Source organism: Delphinapterus leucas, chromosome 3 (genome assembly GCF_059928025.1).
Source record: "Delphinapterus leucas isolate spDelLeu-1000000601 "Yukka" chromosome 3, BTC_Dleu_Yukka2, whole genome shotgun sequence".
NCBI lineage: Eukaryota > Metazoa > Chordata > Mammalia > Artiodactyla > Monodontidae > Delphinapterus > Delphinapterus leucas.
In genome coordinates, this window is record NC_143131.1 from 44,991,516 (window position 1) to 45,013,714 (window position 22,199).

The 22,199-nt window shown below is 39.9% G+C and overlaps 1 long non-coding RNA gene across 2 annotated transcripts in view; it reads right to left on the reverse strand.

Annotated features, from left to right (window-relative positions):
- Positions 1-22,199, reverse strand: part of LOC149749553 (uncharacterized) — a 172,305-nt gene that overhangs the window by 57,380 nt on the left and 92,726 nt on the right. The gene's annotated exons all lie outside the window — the stretch shown is intronic.

Genomic DNA, 22,199 nt, shown 5'->3' on the forward strand with positions numbered 1-22,199 from the left:
TATCTCTTTACCTCTATTTCCTGCCTGTCCTAATTTATCCTCTGTACTACTGTCAGAGTAACTATTAAATGTTTTCTATTGTTTAAACATAAAACTCCCCCAATATAAAGCATTTTAAAATTGTTTAAAATAATTAAGAAATATGCATAGAATTATAATACAAACACCTATGTGTCTATCACCCAGAATTAAGAACTGTTCACATTTTGGAATTTCTATTTGGCATAGTTTTTGAAAAGAAAACGTAAAATGAAATCATCTTTGTTTTCTTCTCCATCTACCCTACCAATGCTTCCCAGTTTCTAACACTGTTATTGATCACATATAACTGTATGTACTTATTTAGCTCATGTTTTTATAGTTTTACTAAACATATGTATCCCTGTGTTAAAAATGAAATAAGTGGTATCTGCAACTTGCTTTACTACAAGTCTTTGAGATGTATGTGTTTTGATAAATATAAAGATGAAATTGACTCTATACTGCTATATCCTATCACATGAGCATATCATACTTAATCCATTATCTTATGAGTAGGGCATTTATGTTGTTTCCAATTTTTTGCTACTAACAGCAATTCTTAATAAACATCATTGTATATATCCCTGTGGTAGGATGAGAGGTGAACCTAAACTTATGCCCATACCCTAATCTTTTGAATCTGTAAATATTACCTTTTATGGCAAAAGATGTGATTAAATTCAAGATCTTGAGAAGAAGCACTTATCTTGGATTATCCAGGTGGGCTCTAAATGCAATTACATGTATCCTACAAGAGAGAGGCAGAGGGAGATTCAACACCGCACATACAGAGGAGAAGGCCATGTGAAGATGGAGCAGACAGAGAGCCACGTGGCCACAAGCCAAGGAATGCCAATGGTCAGCAGAACCTGGAGGAGGCAAGGAATGGATTCCCCTGCATGACCTCTGGAGGGAGCATAATGCTGCTTACACCTTGGTTCCCAACTCCCGGCTCCAGAACTATGAGAGAATAAATTTCTGTGGTTTTAAGCCACCAGGTCTGTGGTAATTTGTTATGGCAGCCAAAGAAACTAACATGCTGTATAATGTACTGTGTTTACTATTACATTGTATAATCATTTTCCAGGATTTAAATTTAGGAGTTGCAGGGTATGTACATATTCTATCTTGTGTAGACGTTTAGCGGGCGTTCTAATTTACACTCCTCACAGCGGTATATGATGTTTTTCATTTCCCACAATCTTGTCAATGTTGGTATTGCTGGACTTTAAAATCTCTGCCAGTTCAAAGGTGTGAAGTAGTATTTCATTGTTATTTTATTTGCATTTCCCTGATTACTTGTTAGGTTGAGAATATTTCTGTGTGATCCTTGGTCATTTGAATTTCCCCTCAGTGAGATTCCTGCTTATAATCTCCATGCATATTTATTGGATTGTTTACATTTTTCTTATTTCAGTAGTTCTTTACATTTTTGAATGTAATCAAAATTACTAACACTAACCCTCAGTCCGTTACCTATGGTTCACATATCTTCTACAAGTCTTTGGATCCTTTAACAATGATATTTTAAGGGAGAGAATTTTTAAAACTTATCAAATTTTAAAGATTTCCCAAACTTGTTCTTTGAGTTATATTTTTTTGTGTTTTGCCTAAGAAATCTTTCCCTACATCCAAGTCACAAAAACTCCTCTATACATTTTTTTACAACTGTCTTAAAGTTCTCTATTTTTCACATTTGATCTTCAATCTATTTAGAACTTATTTGTGAGAACAGTATGAAGTTGGAATAACTTCATTTTTTCCCATATAAAAGTCACTTTTACCATTTCTCCACTGGTTTGTAATACCACCTCAATCCCGTACCAATCCAATAAACTGTCATTTCTGGGTCTCTATTTAGTTTCCCAAACTGTATGCCCATTGTAACTGCCAGACTGCTGGATTACTAAGGGCTCAGGAAGGAATTGCAAATGACCACTAGAATAAAGATCCATCTGCCTGAATCAAGAAAGCACAGGGAGGGATCCCCAGGATGTAAGTTTCCAAGGAACCCGTGGAAATGCTCCCTGGGGGAGAGTCAGCTTTAACCATCAGCTGAACCCAAAAGTGCAAGGCTACCTAGCAAACTAAGAATTACCCTGTCCTTTTATTTTTCTCTCTCACACCCTTCTCAATTCTGGCTGGGCCAGAAACTGTAGCTAGTAAATGGGGGAGAAGGTGGGGAGCAGAGAGAGCTGAAGTCAATCACACCCATATCACCAGAAGCAGATGGCCACTAACCAGGCTTTGGTACAGTGAATGGAGAGGAGTCCCACCTTTCAATAAATTTTATTTTTAATTTATTTTTATTTTTTAAAATAATGCCAATGTACTACTTATTTATTTATTTTTAATTGAAGTATAGTTGATATTATATTAGTTACAAGTATAATGCATAGTGATTCTATATTTTTATAGATTACACTCCATTTAAAGTTATAAAATATTGGCTATATTCTCTGTGCTGGACAATATCTTCTTGTAGATTATTTATTTTATACATAGGAGTTTGTACCTCTTAATCCCCTATCCTTATCTTGCCCCTCCCAACTTCCCTCTCCCCACTGGTAACCACTAGTTTGTTTGCTATATCTGTGAGTCTGTTTCTGTTTTGTTATGTTCATTGGTTTGTTTTATTTTTTGGATTCCACATATAATATACAGTATTTGTCTTTTTCTGTCTGACTTATTTCACTAATCATAATATCCTCCAGGTCCATCCATATTTTTGCACGTGCCAAAATTTTATTTTTCTTTATGGCTGAGTAATAGTCCATTATAAAATGGAATATGTGTACACACACACACACACATACACACACACACCACATTCTCTTTATCCATTCATCTGTTGATGAACATGTAGGTTGCTTTCACATTTTGGATATTGTAAATAGTGCTGCAATGAACATTGGGGTGCATGTATCTTTTCAAATTAGTGTTTTCAGTTTCTTCAAATTTTAAAGGCTTTGAACTCTATCTTGGACTAGACATTATAATTTCCCAATGGAGACTATAATTGAGAACTTAAAGTGATTTTAAAATTATCCTTTGCCTAGGAATGAGCAGGCAATGAAATCATGATTTCAGACCTACGTCCTTCATGAGCAGGATAAAATTACCCCGCTAAATAAATTTGGAAGGGTCATTGGTAGGAAAAATAAAGTTGTATCTGATCACCTCCCAAAGGTTACATAGTCCCCATACCAGTTACCTGTTACCCTCATCTCATCTCCCTCCACTCTTAAATCTCTCTTCTTTCAGTCATACAGTCACTTACAGTTCCTTAAACCAACCCCACTGGCTGACACCTCCAGGCTTTTACACCTGCTGATCTCCTAGCCTTTAATGGCCTCCTCCCTTCTTCCTCTTCTCCATCTGCCTAATTCTTACTTATCTTTCAAAACATTGTCTAATAGTGCCTTCTCTGAGATGCATTCCTTTAACCTCCTCCTTCCCAGCTGTATTTAGATCCACATACCTACATAATAAACATCATCACATTATTATAATTGCTGGTTTCATGTGTTCCTCTCCCACCTGTGAATGTCTTATCATACCCTTGGTGCTTAGCATAATGCCTCCAATATAGTAAGCATTCAGTAAATAACTGCCAATGGTGGGTGGTAGGGGTGAGAATAAATTAGGAGCCAACTCCCAGGAGTCTTCTGGGAAAGCCCCAGGCTTCTGGAGGAGAGTAGAAGACCTCTGGAAGTTGTAGAGTGGCCCATAAGTCAGGAGAAACAGCACTGGGTGGCACAGAACAGACCACATGGGCATGACATGCTTGGAAGTGCCACCTTTGAATCCTGAAGGATTTTTCTGCCATGATGGGCTCAGAGACTACATTCAATTCTTTCTTCAGGTCTTCTGAAAGTTTGGATTGGGGGTATGTGGAAAGAGCTAGCATTTTAGAGTCATTGTTAAGACTTTTGTTGACTTGAACCTAAGTATGTGAGAGAAGAAATGACTTAGATACCAAAAGAATGTTTTCCCTAGGTTCCAAAGAGATGCTCAAGTCAACATAATTAAATGAAAGAAAATTTAAATAAAATCTGTAGGATGTGTCAGGACCTGTGCTTGGTGCACTGCTTGACTCAGGAAAGAACTCTGAGAGTCATGAAGAAGTAACAAGTGTCTCTGATAGAAAGTCTACACAAGGAAATCCATTAACCTAGAACACACAAAGACAATGAAAGATGTGAAAATCTGCGCGCGTGCACACACACACAAAGTTTATATCAGCATTTCATCACCGTCTCTCATGAATAAGTGCTACTTTCTTGATTCTGTTCCCTGTAAACGATCTTGCTCATCATGTTTATAATAAAATGCAGCAGGAATAAAACATGATCAAAGATAAATGGATGCATTTTAAAAAGTAGCTGTACAAAAGATTGTTTATGTTGCGTGGCAGGCCATTTTTCATACTAAAAGGGGCTAAATTTATCTACATAAAACATGATCTTGTTCCCTGCTTTTCCAGTAAAGACTACTGCAAATGCATTGCCTTCCCTAAACTCTTTCAGATTTAAACTCTAGTCTTTGTATGTTGGACACTGGATATTAACAATTGGCTTATTGCTAGGCTCAGCCTAAGGTGAACCATTCCTCCTGGAGGAATCCTAATTCCTGGGAAGCCTGATGAGCTGTATTTTTAAGGAAAACTCTTAGTCTTCATTTTGGGTCTTGACATGAAGCAGAATAGTGACTTTGGGATCCAAAAGACCAGAAATGAAGACCCTTAGGAGAGATTCTGTTTCTTCTTATTATTATAGAATAGAAGAGTCTTGGGACTGGCCTTTATTTGCTCTTTTCTGGGCTTTTCCTTCTCAGATTGTAGTCCAAGGGGGAACAGTTATTGTTTGTTTGCTTCCACACCATCAATCTCTCCCATCTCTCTATACCCCAACCTTCTCCAGCTGACTACTGAAATCTAAAGATGTTTATTGGATACTTTTCTTGCCTGTATTAAGGTCTTTGGTGGGAGAAGTCAGAACAAACTTGTCATTTACATAAGCTTTATAACAATCATCATCACCACAAACTTCATTATCTTCATAAATAAGAACATTACCATAGTCTCTATCTCTTATTGATCACTTAGCATGTTTCTGGCACTGTCTGAAGACTTTTTCACACATTTTCTCATTCAATACTCACCACAACTTCATGGAGTAGGCAATAATACTGTTTTCATTTTATACATGAAGAAGCTGGAACTTAGAAGGCTTAAATGACTAACCTGAGGTCTCTCAGGGTAGAAGTAGAAAAGCCTGGACTGAAACCAGGGCTCTCTGACCCCAAATCCATGTTCTCCACCACGGTATCACACATATGGACGCAGCACAAAGTACTCTTCAATGTTTCTAGCTTTTAATTTTGGAGAATTATTAGTGGCAATATCTTAATCCCAGACCGAATTTCACGGCCACTCAGAAGCATATACATATCCTACAAACTCATCTTAAGTTCTGTAAATGACGCCTTTCTTCGCACAGACATTGTGTTATTTTGGAAACTAGAAGGTTTTTCATTTAAAAATGTTATTTATGTTAAAAAAAAACTCATCTTAAGTTTGTTCTAAGCAAAATATAATTATGATGGTAATCTGCTTTTTTTTTTTTAAGTAAGCCAATTCAAAATATGCAAGAATTCTTGCCTTCCCTAAGTTTGACTTGTGGAGAGCTGACTCTCTGTAATTTTAATTCTATATTTTCTGTTCAGTTGCTTTTTAAAAAAGACTTTATTTGGAAGCACTAAATCAAAGAGGGGAAGAAGGGACTTCCCTGGTGGCGCAGTGGTTAAGAATCTACCTGCCAATGCAGGGGACACAGGTTTGAGCCCTGGTCTGGGAAGATCCCACATGCTGCAGAGCAACTAAGCCTGTGAGCCACAACTATTGAGCCTGCATTCTAGAGCCCATGAGCCACAACTATTGAGCCCACATGCCACAACTACTGAAGCCCGTGCACCTAGAACCCGTACTCTGCAACAAGAGAAGCCACCGCAATGAGAAGCCTGCGCACCGCAACAAAGAGTAGCCCCCGCACGTGGCAACTAGAGAAAGCCCGTGTACAGCAACAAAGATCCAACACGGCCAAAAATAAAAATAATTAATCAATTAAAAAATTTATAAAAAGAAAAAGAGGGGGAAAAATCTATGTAATTTTAAGGGTAGATTGGCCCAGACTGATTTTTAATTTTATGTTTGAATATCACTTGGTAACCAAATTACTAGTAATATTCTTCTTGACAATAGGAATAAATTATGAATTCCAATACTCCCTGAAATAGACTTTACAGAAAGAGATTCCACCAATACAAAGGCAATTTGAATCCATTTACAATAACAAAAAACAAAAATCCATGAAGTATGCATATGTTTAACAAACATGTACAATAACTGTACTGAAAACAACAAAACATCACTGAGTTAAAATAAAGAAGACCTAATTGAACAGGAGACATATACTGTTTTTATGTATTGCAAAGTTCAACATTGTTCAATGCCAATTAATCTATAACAGGGGTTGAAGAGATTCAGGGCATGCCACCCCAAAACATGCCACTCTGGCATAAAGATTATTTTGAGCTGAAGGCAATTAAGAAAAAGCAGACACAGGACAAGCTCTCTGCCCTCCCCCATCTGCCTGAAGGCAGAATATATGTGCCCCTTGTGAAGGTGTTCCTCCTACTTTTCCAAACCAGGAAGTTGATAACAACTTCATCCCAGGAGACAAGATGGCACAGAGAAAGAGTCTACAGAAAGAAATCTTGCAATCTAGCGCTTATCATCCATTTGTTTCCCCATATATTTACCTTCCCAAGGTTGGCCAACCCTAAAAGACTAAATCCCTTTTCCTTTGGTTTGTCTCTTCTCTATACATTTATTGCCCGTTGTTAAAATGCTATATAAGCCTCAGGCTCTAACTACCCCTTTGACTTACTCATCACTGAGTTTCTCCCATGTGTATTTGTGCTACATATGTTAATAAACTTCTGTTTGTTTTTTCTCTTGTTAATCTAGCTTTTGTCAGTTTAATTTGCAGGCCCTCAGATGCAGAATATGAATGGGTAGAAGGAAAGTTTTCCTCTCCTAAGGGTCAAAAATCTGTGGCTCATGTGTCAAATCTGACCTATTCTCTGCTTTTGTAAATAAAGTTTTATTGGAATACAACCATGACTATTCATTTACCTATTGAAATGCTGTTTTTGTCCTCAAAACCTAAAATATTTACTATCTGAACTTTTAGAGAAAAAGCTTTCTGGCTCTTGAGCTATAGATTTAGCATAATCTCAATCAAAATCTAACAGATGTTTTTTTGTGTGTGTAGAAATTGACAAGCTGATTCTAAAATTTGTTTGGAAATGCAAAGGACCTAGAAGAGTTGACAATCTTGAAAAAATGAAAACATTAGAGGACTAATACCACGTGATTTTAAAGTTAACTTGGACTACTTAGGGTTTTACCATCCAGTTGGTATTTTTTCTAAAGTTTGAGTCTCCTTCTTGATCCTAAACTTCAAGGACATCATTGCTTGGGAGGACCCATTTCTTTGATGGATTTGTACAGGGAGAGGGGATGGATCTTCATTCCATAGCTCCTGTGATGCAATTCAGGTGTTTTTTTTTTTGGTAATCATTTTATTTATTTATTTATACATATACAGATATCCACTCTTTTTTAGATTCTCTTCCCATATAGGTCATTACAGAGTATTGAATAGAGTGCCCTGTGCTATACAGTAGGTTCTTATTAGTTATCTATTTTATATATAGCAGTGTGTATATGTCAATCTCATTCTCCCACAATTCAGTTTTGATGAAAGGCTGAGTGTGGGTGAAGGTAAAAGAGAACAGTTCCCCTCTAAAATTCAAGGCCTCCGAGGTTTGTACAGATGAAGAATCCAGGGGAAAAGTCTTTCGTGGGATGATTTGTGGGTCAAGCTATCCTTGACTTGAGTGTCTTCCACCCCTTGGGATTCTTCCCTTTGACCTCCTCTGCTACAACCACTTATGAACCCACTGCTTCTCTTTCCCTCTGGGGCTCAAGTGTGGGCAAATCCAAAATCCCCTTCTTTTCCTTGTTCCTTTTACCTCCTGCATCATCCAGGATTCTCTACTCAATTAGGTCCTCTGGACTCAAGCCAACTGATGAAGTTTCTTATTGTCTACTGACAGAAGCCCTCTTCTAAAAGCTATGAAAGGCCAAAAAACAGAATAATCAAGGAAAATATAAAACCCACAATTGTCTGACTTATAAAGCTTGGCTTTTTGATCTGATAGTAACAAAATTATTTATAAGATACTAAATTTTTGTTTGATCCCATGCTTTGTCTCTGATCTATGTTATCCCCAGGTAATTTCCCAGTACTTAGAAACTGATCTAGATTCCTAGACATTGCCTAATATTTCACCCAGTCTAAGGACTAGTAACCAGTGCCTTAAAAAACAAACCTTTTCATGATTCAGCCTCTTATATCTCCTAGGGGTCTCCATTCAAGGTCTTTTTGGAGAGACAATCCTAGTTCACAAATGACCTAAAGTACAGTGCTGGTTGATGCTGTCCATTCCCAGTGATTATGTAGCATTGTCAATATGGTATAGCAGTTAAGAGTAACTGATTTTTAAATCATACTGCCTGGTTTTAACTCCTTGCTCCACAACTTTAGACAAGTTACTTAACCTCTTCACGCCTTAGTTTCCTCATCAGTAAAATGAGAATAATAGTGCTTGCCTTGAAGCCCTGCCTTGCAAGGTCGTGCTGAGTATCCATTGAAATGATAAACAAAATCTAGTTAGGAATCATGAAATATTTGCCACTGTTCTGATTATCATTCATTCTTTCCAGGTCAGGTTTATCAGCTCTGCCCATCTCTGATTTAATAATGACTAGGTGAGGAGGCAACTCACTTTTGATAATACCCAACTATCTAGGGAGAGGGGCATATTCCTCGAAGAGGCAGAGAATAATCTGAATTAGGAGGTAGGTAGCATGATGAGCAGAGAGCAGTACAGTCACATTCCTAGAGATACACTCTTCAGAGACGTAAGGTAGAAATGCTACGGGAATGTCCCCGCTCCCACCAGCACTTCCCGGCCCGCTGTCTAACTCAAGTCTCCAAAGAGTGAAAACTGAGTCAATCTTTCTTGTTTTCTTTTTTCCCCCACCTCCAAAGAAAGGAAGCAAAGCCTTTTATATACTTGGAAACTGTGGCTTAGTTACTTTACAGATTTTCTTTCTCCAGGTAGGTCTTGTTATCATTCCCTTTAATCATATTTGTGATTCTCCTCTAAACTCTTTCCGAGTACTACATTTTCTTTGGCACTATGGACACAGTCAGACGTGACATTCTACCAAGGGTCTAACTTAGGCTGACCATGATGAGTAGACTATTATTGCTCTATGCTACTCTCGTAACATCCCATTTTGGTGCCCAATCTAGCGACACAACTACACCACTACTGATTTCAAACCTTCTTTTCTGATTCTGCAAGTATTTTATTTAGATATATATGTACATGGCCAGTATATTAAGTCATTTGAAAAATGTCATTATTACAAAGGCTGCTTTCCCATGTTCTTTTATCTTACTATGTTCCAATAGACATACCCACTGTTGAGAATAGAATTCTCCACGCTGAGAATGAACCAGAGAGGTCATAAAACGAATTCTGCAGTATTTCCCCTATTTGCTATGCATGCCTGCCTTACTGGTTTAGAAATTATTCAAGCTTCCAAAAGAAGAAGTGATTTTAAATAGGAATAGTTAAACATTTTCTAATGCATTAGTATTTCTAGCTAGGGTGAATGTTAAAAATAGGAGTTTCAAGCATCTGAAAGTTATGAAGGTGGAGAAAGAAAAACTAAATGTAGAAGGAAGAAGCACTATAATTTCTACTCAACACATGGCCATTCAGGCTAATCAAAAAGAGATGGGATTTTAGGTCAACCATAAATATGGAAGATAATCTGATGGAGAAAAGGTCCTGAGGCTATGTTTGTGGAATGTAGTCATCTCTAACTCACCCTGTCTTTGCTGTTAGAGTACTTTTTGTAGAGGAAAGGCTTATTTTCTCTAGCAGTAAAGCTTCTTAGTGAAGACACTTTGGATACAAAAAATATGCCCATTTGCAATCTCAAAAAACAAAGTGGACGTAAAATATTAGTATTATTTCCTTTTCTACCACTTCAGCACGATGTGAAAAATAATTTTGTTAGTTTTGAGGTTTCACTGCTTAAAGATCAAATTGGGCTAACAAACATCACTATTGACACATGAAAAGGAGCAACTCTTAACCTACATTAATCAAGATCAGCTAAGCCCCAGTATCTCAAGGGCTTTTGAAAAGGTTTATTTCTTGCTCCCATCATAGTCCAGCGTGAGTCTCTTTGATGGGAAGGCGTGGGGAGGGAGGATCTCCTTCATGCGGTCATTTGCGCTCCTGACGTGTGGAGGTTCTGCCATCTTCCGTTACCCTGGGTCCTCCTGGATCCCCTGCATCTGGCTGGCAGAGAAGAGGAGACATAGGGAGTGGAGGGCTGAGCCTGGCAGTGATGGCCACTGCCTCCACCCACATCCTTTTGGGCTAACTGCAAGGGAGGCTGGGGAATATAATCTAGCTGCATGTTCAGAAAGAAGAGGAAACAGGTTTGGTGAGCATCTAGACAGTATCTGTCATATAATTTAAATTAAAGATCACATATTAGTGGCAGGAGAGCTGAATGTTGCCTCCAGCTGTAATTCCTTTTGGCTGCAGCAAATCCTTTAAAATTTCAAATTAGTTTAAAATTCTGAATATGGAAGGAGTTCACACTAAAATATATATATATATAATATTTTAGGGGTCTCTCAAAAAATCAGAAATCTGACAGATCTTCTGGCCTGCATTTCTACTTGACGTTAAATGGGCAGAACAAAGTAGCAGCTTCCCCTGTATTCGGGGGCCAGCTCTCCAGTTCACCCTCCAGCCTGCTTCACTCACCACTGATCTGCCTGGCCTCACAAGGGGATTACACTTGCATTCTCTGGTCTGCATGATGATTTAATCTTTTCTATGTTTTATATCTTGTCATTAACATGTTAATAACAACAGTTGACTGCAGTGGATTTTTTGGGTCTGCAGTTGTTAGTTATGATTTAGATGGTGGTGACAACTAGTAGCCAACTCAACATGAAACTCCCTTTCTCCACAAAAGTAATGGCCAGTGTCCAATTATGAATGAATTGAGATATTTTATTTTTAGCCTAGTCATTTGTTTAATTATAATTCATATTCTGAATATGGATAGTCATCTATCAGAAACACTGCTGAATGTGAAAAATCTGCTTTTCTATTTCTTCCTAGCATTAATGCTTGCTGGGCTTGTAATTTTAAGATCCTTTATATGGACTAAGAGCTCTTCACAGAAAAGCAGCCCTCAAGCAACAAAATGGTCCTTAGGTTGACAGCAGAACACTTTATAGGAATATAATCTATTTCACAGTTGTTGATTAGTGGCTATTTGTGGGGAGGGGGTGAGGTGGGATAGATTTGGTATAGCTATTAAAAAAAAAACAAAAAACACCTTAAAAAAAGGTAGATTCCAATATAGCTACCTTGTGGTTCTTTTAGTTGAACTTGGAATAGTCCCACAACTGAAATTTGGAAAATCAGGTTATCTTGAAGGGGGGTTGGTGTTGGGTGAATTTTGAACGACAGATATAACTGCTTTGCTTCTTTGGGGAACTCGGCCTATAAATATCTCAGAGTTGAGTGTTAGAAGTTTGTATGTCATTCTATAAAGAAGGAACTAGCTTATCAAAATTAAAATTGAACAAACTGTTTGCAAACAAAATACCTCTTAATACCCTAGACAGGTGGAAAAAAAAAAAAACATACCTAAGTCCAATGAACACTTACAGAATGAAAGTACAACAATATACTGAGAACCGTATCTTTTTTGTTTGCTTTTTTCTTAACTGAGCAGTATTATTTTTAAAAACCACCTGAGGGTATTTTAGTGTTTCTGGTAAAACTACTTAAGCACACAGGGGTAGCCTTTCTACCCCTTTTGAGTTCATATAAATTTGGTTACATAAGTTCCATGGAGAGAAGTTTCAAGTGGATTTGTAAAAAAAGACCAATGGAAGAACTGACTTTGTTTTCTCTTTTGCGGTACGCTGGGCCTCTCACTGTCGTGGCCTCTCCCGTTGCGGAGCACAGGCTCCGGACGCGCAGGCTCAGCGGCCATGGCTCACGGGCCCAGCCACCCCGCGGCATGTGGGATCTTCCCGGACCGGGGCACGAACCCGTGCCCCCTGCATCGGCAGGCAGACTCTCAACCACTGCGCCACCAGGGAAGCCCCTGACTTTGTTTTAATTTTTATTATTGATTTGGATGAGGGGAATAAACTTAGTGCAGTCTTGCAGATGAGTCAGCCCTGGGTACCAGGGAGAAAGACAGAGCAGAATTACAAATCTTGGTGAAGACAGAGAGAGGAAAAAAAAAAATCGCTTGTGAGAGAAAATATGAATGGAAAAGTTTTAAAAAGTCACCTTGAGTGGGTGTGGGGCAGGGAGGGGAATTGTCCCTGGAGAAAAAGAGGTTATGGGATGATGTGGGGTGAGAGATTCCCACTGCAGAGACCAGCATACTCCCGACTTACTCAGCTCTAAACCCTCACCCAACACTAGGACATGGGAATTATTATCCCCTTGTCCCTGACGAGGAAAGTAAGGCTCAGACGGATTGATCAACCTGCCCAAAGTCCATACACGAAATAATCGGGGCTGTACAAATTCAAGCTCAAAGCCCCCAGGCGCAAAAGTCTGAGCTGAGAAAAACAAGGAGTGAATTTAGAGAAACAGCACACGGAGAGAGATTCAGGTTGAAAGACAACAGATGGGGCGCTTAGGTTTTAAATGTGGTTCACTGACTAGATGATTCAAAGGAGGAACTTTGAAAAGACCTGAGGCAAAATGGGCTGAGAGATGGAACAATTCTCCCTCCAGCTCTCGGAGACTGAATCCAGAAGTATGGGCTTAACTGGCACTTTGGTCAGAAGGAAACATGCTGGACAGGTTCCAGTAGAGCAATAAAGCAATCAAGGGAACAGAGATTTATCTGTTGGAAAGATATACAAATCTAACTACCTCCAGCTTGCTTGAATGGGGAGGAGAGTACCATGGAAGGCAACTCTTTGAAGTGTGCACAGCACTTAGGGAGTGATTAGCCAGCAATGGGGGTATACCTGGGAGTTGAAAGTGATGAAATGTGGACAAGAAACCTCTAAGCTGATAGCAGAAAATGCTTTCTGGAAAACTTACAGGGTAACTCCCTGAGGCCCTGATATTTCTCACTATCCCTGACTCACTCCTTTTCTGGGAGTCCCAACGTCTCCAGAAAAAGCCCCCTTTCCAATGCAGCCCGAGCTGCAGCAGGTGGGACTGGCTGGGCTGGGCTTCAGGAGCACAGCGGTCGGAGGATCCAAATGTGCTGGACAGGGTGACTCACTTGCTTTTCCTCCCTTGGTCATTTCTATGAGTCATACACTTTTATCCAGTACAAAATATGGAAAGTAACATCAAAAAGCCTAAGAGATTGTTATCAAATATTTAATGAAAAAGAAAAAATCCCTTTTCATATGATCCTTACAAAAATGTTTATTTGGGCTTTTCATTTTGTTGCCATTTCTTTGATTTATCAACACCCAGGAGGTGGGGTGAGGAGATGGGAGGCTGTAAGCTAGACAGAAAGATTAAGGTGGCTCGGGGCTGCTGCTCCAAGGCAGTGATCTAAGCTGTTCACCCTTGAAAAGAAAGGATGATGGTCCAGCTCTTTTTCAATAAGCAAGGACTCTTCCCTTGAATAATTTAGGAGTTATGGTCAACTGAGTATTCTTCAGCTCTGTGTTTGTTGCCTGAGTCTAGATGGCTACAAACAGGGTAAGGTGGTAGATGATTTAAGAGCATGGATTTTGACATCAGGTGGTTCTGCATTTGATTCCTGAATCTGTCACTTAAAAAGCTATGTGATCTGAGGCTTGACTGTTCTGAGACTTAGCTGTCAGATCTATAAAATAACAATTATAATAAAAAAAAATAATAATGATAATGCTAACATGTCTACTATTGACTGAGCTTCTACTCTGTGCCAGGTATTCTTCTACGGACTTTACATATATTATCTTGTGTCATCTACAGGTGTGGAGCCAGAGTCACAGAGAGTTTGAGGAACTTGCCCAAGGTCATGTGATTAGGTCACCGCAGAGGCAGCATATCTGCCTCCTCAGGTTCTTGTGAGGCTTACTAGAGGTAGAGCAGCTAAAAGTGTTAGTTTCCACTAAATGTGCAACAATGTACACACTTACTTTTTTAAACTGAAGGCAAGGAAGAGAGAACTCCCTTTCCAATTGCTATCTTTCTTTTTCAAATAAATGAATGAGTCTCTCTGCTATCAACATCTTTGTAAAAGTAATCCACAGTATTCCTTATTTTTAAACTAAATAATCTAAATTTCATAGAGATTACCTGCAAAAGAGTTGTGAGCAACACTTGATATTAGGCCAGTACATATTCCCCAGCTCTATTCAAGAAAGTGCTCTGTTCTGCCAATCAACCAAAATAAACATGCAGAAACCATGGGAACTTTACTTTCAGTAAACATGTTTACAAATCCAGGGGCATACTTCAGAGCAAAGTGTCTTCTCTCTCTCTAATACACGCACGCACACACGCACACGCACACCTCGAATTTGATGTTCAGGGTTATCTTTGGAGATGACGCTGAGCAGAGATTTCTTACACAGCATCTTGGTTGGTGTATTAGTCTGTTTGGCTGCCATAAAATACCATAGCCTGGTAACAACAGAAATTTACTTTCTCACAGTTCTGAAGGCTGGAAAGTCCAAGATCAAGGTTCCAGCAGGGGTTGGTTTCTGGTGAGGACTCTCTTCCTAGCTTGCAGATGGCTGCCTTCTCACTATGTCCTTACATGGCCTTTCCTTGGTGCTTGTGGAGAAGAGAAAGAGAGATCTCTCTCTATTCCTCTTCTTATACTGGATTAGGACCCTGTACTTATGACCTCACTTAACCTTAATCACCTCCTAAAAGCCCTATCTCCAACTACAATCACATTGGGAGTTAGGGCTTCAATGTATGAATTTTGCAGGGGACAATTCAGTCCATAGCAGTTAGCTAGTCTGGACTGAATTTTACCCTGGGATCTATGTATCTCAGAGATTCTTTTTTTTTTTTTTTTTGCGGTACGTGGGCCTCTCACTGTTGTGGCCTCTCCCGTTGCGGAGCACAGGCTCCGGACGCGCAGGCTCAGCGGCCATGGCTCACGGGCCCAGCCGCTCCACGGCATGTGGGATCTTCCCGGACCGGGGCACGAACCCGCGTCCCCTGCATCGGCAGGCGGACTCTCAACCACTGCGCCACCAGGGAAGCCCTCAGAGATTCATTCTTGATTCATTTAAATTTTTCTGCGGATTGTGGTTATCTCTAGATGAGTAACTGACAAAGGGACGTGAAACAGGTATATGCATAGCCCATGAACAGATTAAATGTAATAGATAAGATCTCTTGGTAAAGCAGAGTGAAACGCCTTGGAATATAGGGTGGTGGTGTTCTCTCTGAAAATAAGTTTTGGTGGGTATTGTGCTCCTAATACTGAAGGCATTTCGGAACATAAACAAGGACCTAAAAGTAAAAGTTAGATCTGGAAAGGAAAGGGCCCATTCTGCAGAAGGAACACATTCTTTCCAAATGGTTTGCATAATTTCCTGTGTTGCTTTCATGTTACAGAAAACAAACACTTAGGTGTTTTGGCGACTATGTACACCAAGTTTCCACATAATCTCTGAAATCTCATTGGGGCTGGATTAGTTAATTTAAGAAGGCTTGTTAACTTCCTTCTATGTGTCATTCAAAACTTTGGAAAATATGAATATACCAGTTTCTTGCTTTTGGATGTCATTACTTACTCCCTTTGGCCATAGGCATGCTCAAATAGTGATGATATCTGTGTATGTGGGTGGTGATGGGTGGAGTAGGGAAATGGGAGGGGTTCGATTAAAAAATTGGACTTTTCCAATTATAAAAGCCCACGTAATACTCAGCTTCTTATGTTCCAAATAGTACCCGTTTATAAGGCTATTGTCTTGAGAGAAGATTTTTAAGAAAAAAATTCAAATCTCTCCTTTAAGAAACCAAGACTACGGACCTATTGGTTCTTCCCACAGCATAGAAAAGACTCACTCTTTCAGGACACCAAGGCCATGCATTTACTGCTTTATTAGAGGGGTGATAGAATGCAGGAGGCATGTGAGAGAGTCCTGATGGGGGTGTGGGGAGGGTAGAGAAGAGCCAAATAAAAGGACCTTTATGGCCTAGGAGGTATTTGAATAGATGGAGGGAACACGGAGGGCAAAGCTCTTGTTCCCACTTGAGGACTCCAGAAAGAAACTAACTTTCTGGCTGCCATACGCCAGTCTGCAGGATAGAGTGTTCAGGCAGGGCAGGCTCTGAGGTATGGTGAGGAAAAGACTGTGAGCCTCCTGGGGGCCTCTGTAGAGGCATGAGGGGCCAGGTCTGGACGGAAGATACGATGGAGACTCAGGGGGCTCGGGGTCGGCAGGCAGTGCTTGCTGAGGTGGGTCTGGGCCAGCGGGTCGGAGTGCACTAGGTCCTGACCAACCTGAGAGACACCCGATCACCAGTTCTCTGGCCACAGACCCCGAGGCGGACAAGGGGCCTGTACCAGAGGCCAGAGCAGCAGGGGATCCCCACCACCAGGCTTTGTCTCTTCCTTTCCACCTCAGGGTCAGATAAGCCATAGCCACCCCTCCTCCTTTTCCTCCTTCCAATCTGCCACCTTAGGAAGAAGAGACAGGAGAAGAGGAGGGAGACTGAAAATAGGAAGGAAAGGAGGAAGGCTTCTGAAAGCCTGAGAATTTGTGTCTAAGAATAGCCAAGTGTTACTAAAGGCACTGTTTAAACAATAGGCTAAGTCTTAAATCAGATAGGACCAAATGTTAAAATTTTCTTAATTATGCAGACAATGTAAAGGAGTGATGTCTTACTTTCTCCCTCTACTTCTGGACTACAGTGTGAGTGGATTTTGCTTCATCTGCTTCTTACGTCATGGATAGCGGTGTGTGTGTGTGTGTCTTGGGTATGGCAGGAAAGGAATAAACTGAAGTATAGTTTCACTGGGAACATGCTGGGTGATATATTGATCCTGTTAAAATGGAATTTCAGGAGACATCCAAATCCAAAACACTGCAGAAGGTCCAAAACAAACTGATGTATATGTACATAATTATGACAGACATTTCAGCACTGAGTATCCTGCTTCTCATTTGGATCTTAATGGAAGAGTCCAACTAGATCTCCCTGACCTGTGCTCTTCTGAATATAGCAGCCCACCTCCCATGTGTGATTTGCAAATGTAGTGTAGGGCAAAGCTGTCCACCACTTGATCACCTCTACCGCTACTGGCAGCCAACACCTGCTGAGCTCTTACTCTGTACTAAGTATTTACGATCCTCTGCTAAATGCTTTACATGATTGTATTAATTAATCTCTGCGGCAACCATATGAGATGGTGCTAATATCATTTCCATTTTAAAGATGATGGAATGGAGGCTCACAGATGAACGAAGTATTTAAGCTAGGACTCAAGATTATGTGTTACTAGTTCCGAAGCCCAGGACTGTTTTTTTCCACTACACCATGATATTTTCAAGCTTTTGAAAACAACACTTTTAGAAAACTTCCCAGTATCTCTGAAGTTCAATTTTGGGGGCTTTACATTCTCTGGTTCCATGTTGATGTGACTCACAGCCAATGGGGTGAAACTTTGTTCACTTCATTTACCATGATATGTCACCAAAGTCTTGCAAAACACTTGTTGGAGGGAAAGTGAAGTAGCTCATTAGAGCCAACATTTATTGAGAGTTTACCACAGGCCAGGCTCTATGCTAAGCCAGCATATGTGTTACTTTCTTTACTGACCCAGGCAGCCCTGTGAGATACGAACTGTTCTTATCCCCATTTTATTTTTTTTTTTAAGATTTTTTTTTGATGTGGACCATTTTTAAAGTCTTTATTGAATATGTTACAATATTGCTTCTGTTTTATGTTTTGGTTTTTTGGCCACAAGGCATGTGGGATCTTAGCTCCCCGACCAGGGATCGAACCTGCTCCCCCTGCATTGGAAGGCAAAGTCTTAACTACTGGACCACCAGGGAAGTCCCCCTATTTTAGAAATCAGAAAATTGAGGTACAAGTTTACATAACTTTGCCCAGATTTAACTGTTCCAATGCCACCACTTAGACATCATTCATACATAAGCATCATGCCTGGTCACTCATGGTGATGCCTAGATGAGCAAATCTCTCAGGAATGAGAAGTTCCCTTTAAAAAGTTAGCTCTACTCAAGAGCAAAGCCAGATCTAACCCACCACAGGCCTGAACTGAACTGCTTGCCTATGCCTGGTGTGATGGCATGCTTCTGTCTGTGCCTGGGTTTGAGGGCAAACGTGACCCCTGTCTGCCCCCAGGGAGAGTTGCGAAGTTTTTGACAAGGACTTGCCTTCCTCAGCCTTTGTCTTTCCTCCTTGGGCTCCCTTCTTCCACTTCAGATACTCAGATACCCTCATGTCCTCATCACCCCCTTCTTCTTCATAGGAGAGGCTCTGATGCCAGACACTGTGTGGGGATTGCTTATACTTTGCCTGGAACTTATTCACACTGCAAGACCACACACATTTATGTACTTGCATTTTGTGCTTTTTAAAAAAATGATTGTATCATAAAAGGAATTTTTGGCATCCACGAATACCTGGGAGATCCTGGGGACAGGAGAGCCTAAGGGGGAGTTCTGTAGTCCTGCCCGAGCGCTCATGATTTAGCCTGTTCCTGTATAAGTCGAGGCTTCCCTTCACAGTCCCTGACACTTCCAGAACGGTGACTGAGGCTGTTGGAGGCTTTGTTCCAGGGAACATGTGCTTTTCCCTTGCCCAGGACATCTGCTAGAGGCTCCTCTCTGGCCTCCTACATCTACTAAGCACAAATCTGGTCCTCTCTGGTGGTGGTCCTATTGCAATTCAGCATCTCTCCTCTCTTCCCTTTGCTTCAAAGTCCGAGGAGGCATATTTTAATATTTTCTGGCATTTTCATCGACATTTTAGTTGGCAAAGTATTGAATTAATTTTACCTAATATCCTGAAACACATCTCTATACCTCTATCTTATTTTTATCCATCTCTAGATGTAGAGTTTCTGATAAACAAAAGGGGCATTAGGCACTACTTCCTCATTAGCAAAGGTTTCCAGTACTTTAATAAAGTTTCCCTCTGGGAATACTTTACACATTTCAAAATTGATATTCAAATGCAAGTATGTTCAATCCCGCAAAGAGACAGAAAATGTCACCAACTCTCTTCATCTGGTCTGGCCAAATCTCTCACAAGGGATAGAGGAGGAATGTGCCGAAATACATTCAGGAAAATGCCTGCTGGCTTCTGTGAACCCAAGTGCTTCCAGTCAAACAGTGCCAGCTTTGATCTTTCCCTATTACAACACAACACTATAAATCAACTATACTTCAATAAAAATAAATAAAATTTAAAAATTTAAAACATAAAACATTCTTAAAAAGAGAAAACTGAATTTGTTTTTGATCTCAGCTTTATGTGTTTCTTTTTTCTTTCTCAACCTAGGTTATGTAAATTTTGTTAGCCTGTTGTAAAGACATGGTATGTTCGGTGGCACTTCCTGGCTAGAACAACTCCCTGCCCTCCAGCTCACCATGCAAGTCTCGATCATTCTCTGAATCCCAGATCTTAGTTCACTCTTTGTGAATCTTCCTACACCTCTTTGGCTACCATTCATTTCCCTTTCTTGGGAACCCTGCAACATCCACAAAGTGAGTGACTTGTTTTGGCACTAAATAGTATACTGCTTGGCTTTATTATTCCACATATGGATCTTTTCTCATTTTAGTGACACAGGCAGTTTCTTACATGAAGGTACTTTTGTTTTCCCATGTGTAAGCTCCTATACAAAGAAGACATTTAATAAATGCATAGTGAATGGATGAAGGCACTTGATCTGTCTCAAAGGGATGACCCTAGAGATGATTTGGTTCAGAAGAAAGTAGAGCTCAAAGAAATGCTTATTGTTTTGCCATTTCCTCATCGTGGAAGGTCCCGGCTAGTTATCAATTAATAGTGAGTATCAAAGCAATGAATATCCAGTGCTTTACAGGGGATAACTTCTGGAGATAACTCCATAGACAAAGACTATTGTGAAACAGGTTGAATTCTGGCACAATTTACTCCCTTTCTAGTCTCAGGCTAATCACTTAACTCTTGCAATGCCACATGTGTAAAATATATTCTGCCATCAGTCTTGTATGAGTTGATAACCCTGTGTTCCCTGTTCCAGAGGTGCATGGGCTCCTGGCTTTGTGAGTTTGTACATTTAAGAATCTTTAAGTGACAAAAGCAAAGATATAAACACAAAGGAACCATTATTAGGGTCATCATACTGACATTCCCATATTGTTTCAGGTTGGGGAGGATGAGACAAGGGCATGACTTGGGCAAGTGACAAGACATATTAGCAGTGGGAGCAACAGTTCTGGGTAAACAATTGTAAATCCCCAATGCTGAAGCTTGTTAACATTTTACAGAATGCTTTGTCCCTTTTAAGCAAGCTACAAAGCAAGAATGAATTCACACAGCCTCCTTGGAGGTCAGTGTGATTGCTCTGTTTATGTGCAAAATCACTAATTAATCACAAGCTAATTTGTAGCTTGATGTTCACCAAGCTGGATTTAGAATCTAAGCACCCTTTGCTTAGCAGTTTGGAGGAGACAGCTATTGGTAGAGGTGGCACATACAAAAATGATGCCTGTTTTACGCGGTGCTTGAAAGGAAACTCTGCAGTTGGTCTAAGGAAAGCTACCCATCCCTCTTTGTCACGTGCTTTTGGTGATTTATTTCTGTTCTTTCCTGCCCCATTTGGCACTCCAGCAGCTAGGTTTCCAAGGTTCTGATGATGACTTCCCAGAAGACCAGCATATCGTGGGTCATTGAGGAAGGAAGCTTACTCTCAAAGGACATGCAGCGGGGATATGATTTGGGGGCAGAATTCAATTATGTTAACATTTTGTTGAACATAAATGGCCAAGGAGCTGATTTTGGTAAGGAGTTTCAGGGGGAAGTTTCAAACTGTCATGACTGCCAAGTATTAAGGGGCAAGATGCCACTAATTCCCAGTGGATTAAAAGCACTGCCAATTTTTCTCAGGGACATTTCAACTTTGGAAAGAATATCAATGTAGAAACACAAATTAAATGCTGTCTTTGAGAGGAAATGAAGCCTCAAGGAATTAAACTATTGGCCATTAAGTGGGATTTTTCTTAAATAATCCTTGAACTGTGTATTCTAGAAAGGACTGTGTGTATGGAGTGGAGGGAGAGGGATAAGGATAGGAGGGGAGGAGGACGTGTCTCTGAGGAATGTGGCCTCAGGAGACTCAGACAAATTGCTACAAAGGAGGAATCTGACAGAGGAACTGGAGAAATGAACTTACTCTCTTGAGGTGTCTGTGCCAAAACACGTTTTATGACTTTGATGCTAAAAAAAAAAATCTATATATTTTGAATGTTAAGATAATAAAGATCAAAGCTACAAACTTTGGATTAAAAGAAGATTACTGTCATGTTTCAAGTTTTGCACAAGAAATGATGGACTGACCTTTGGATCACATGGCTGAAAGTGGATATTTGGGTGCCTCAGGAAAAAGAACAACAACAGAAAAAGAATCTTACAAACCTTTACCTAGAAAATTCATCATAATAATGTAGAAAAAGCACATGAATTCATGTTGCATGAAAGGAAGTTTAAAATAAGAGTCCATCATTAATGAATGATCCACTGCAAGTAGGACTATTTATCCATTATTTACAAATCCATAAAATTATTAGGTGAAAAATATACCATAAATATATTGGATTCTTTTCCATCCATTTACTTAAAGAACTACTTTAGTATCTATTGTTTACTTATGTTCACATCACTCCTGAGAAATTGATTAGAGCAGGTTTTATCTCCGTCTTATTGTTTGGGAAGGCAGAGCACAAGGAGGCTAAGCAGCTCCATAAGGTCAAGCCTAG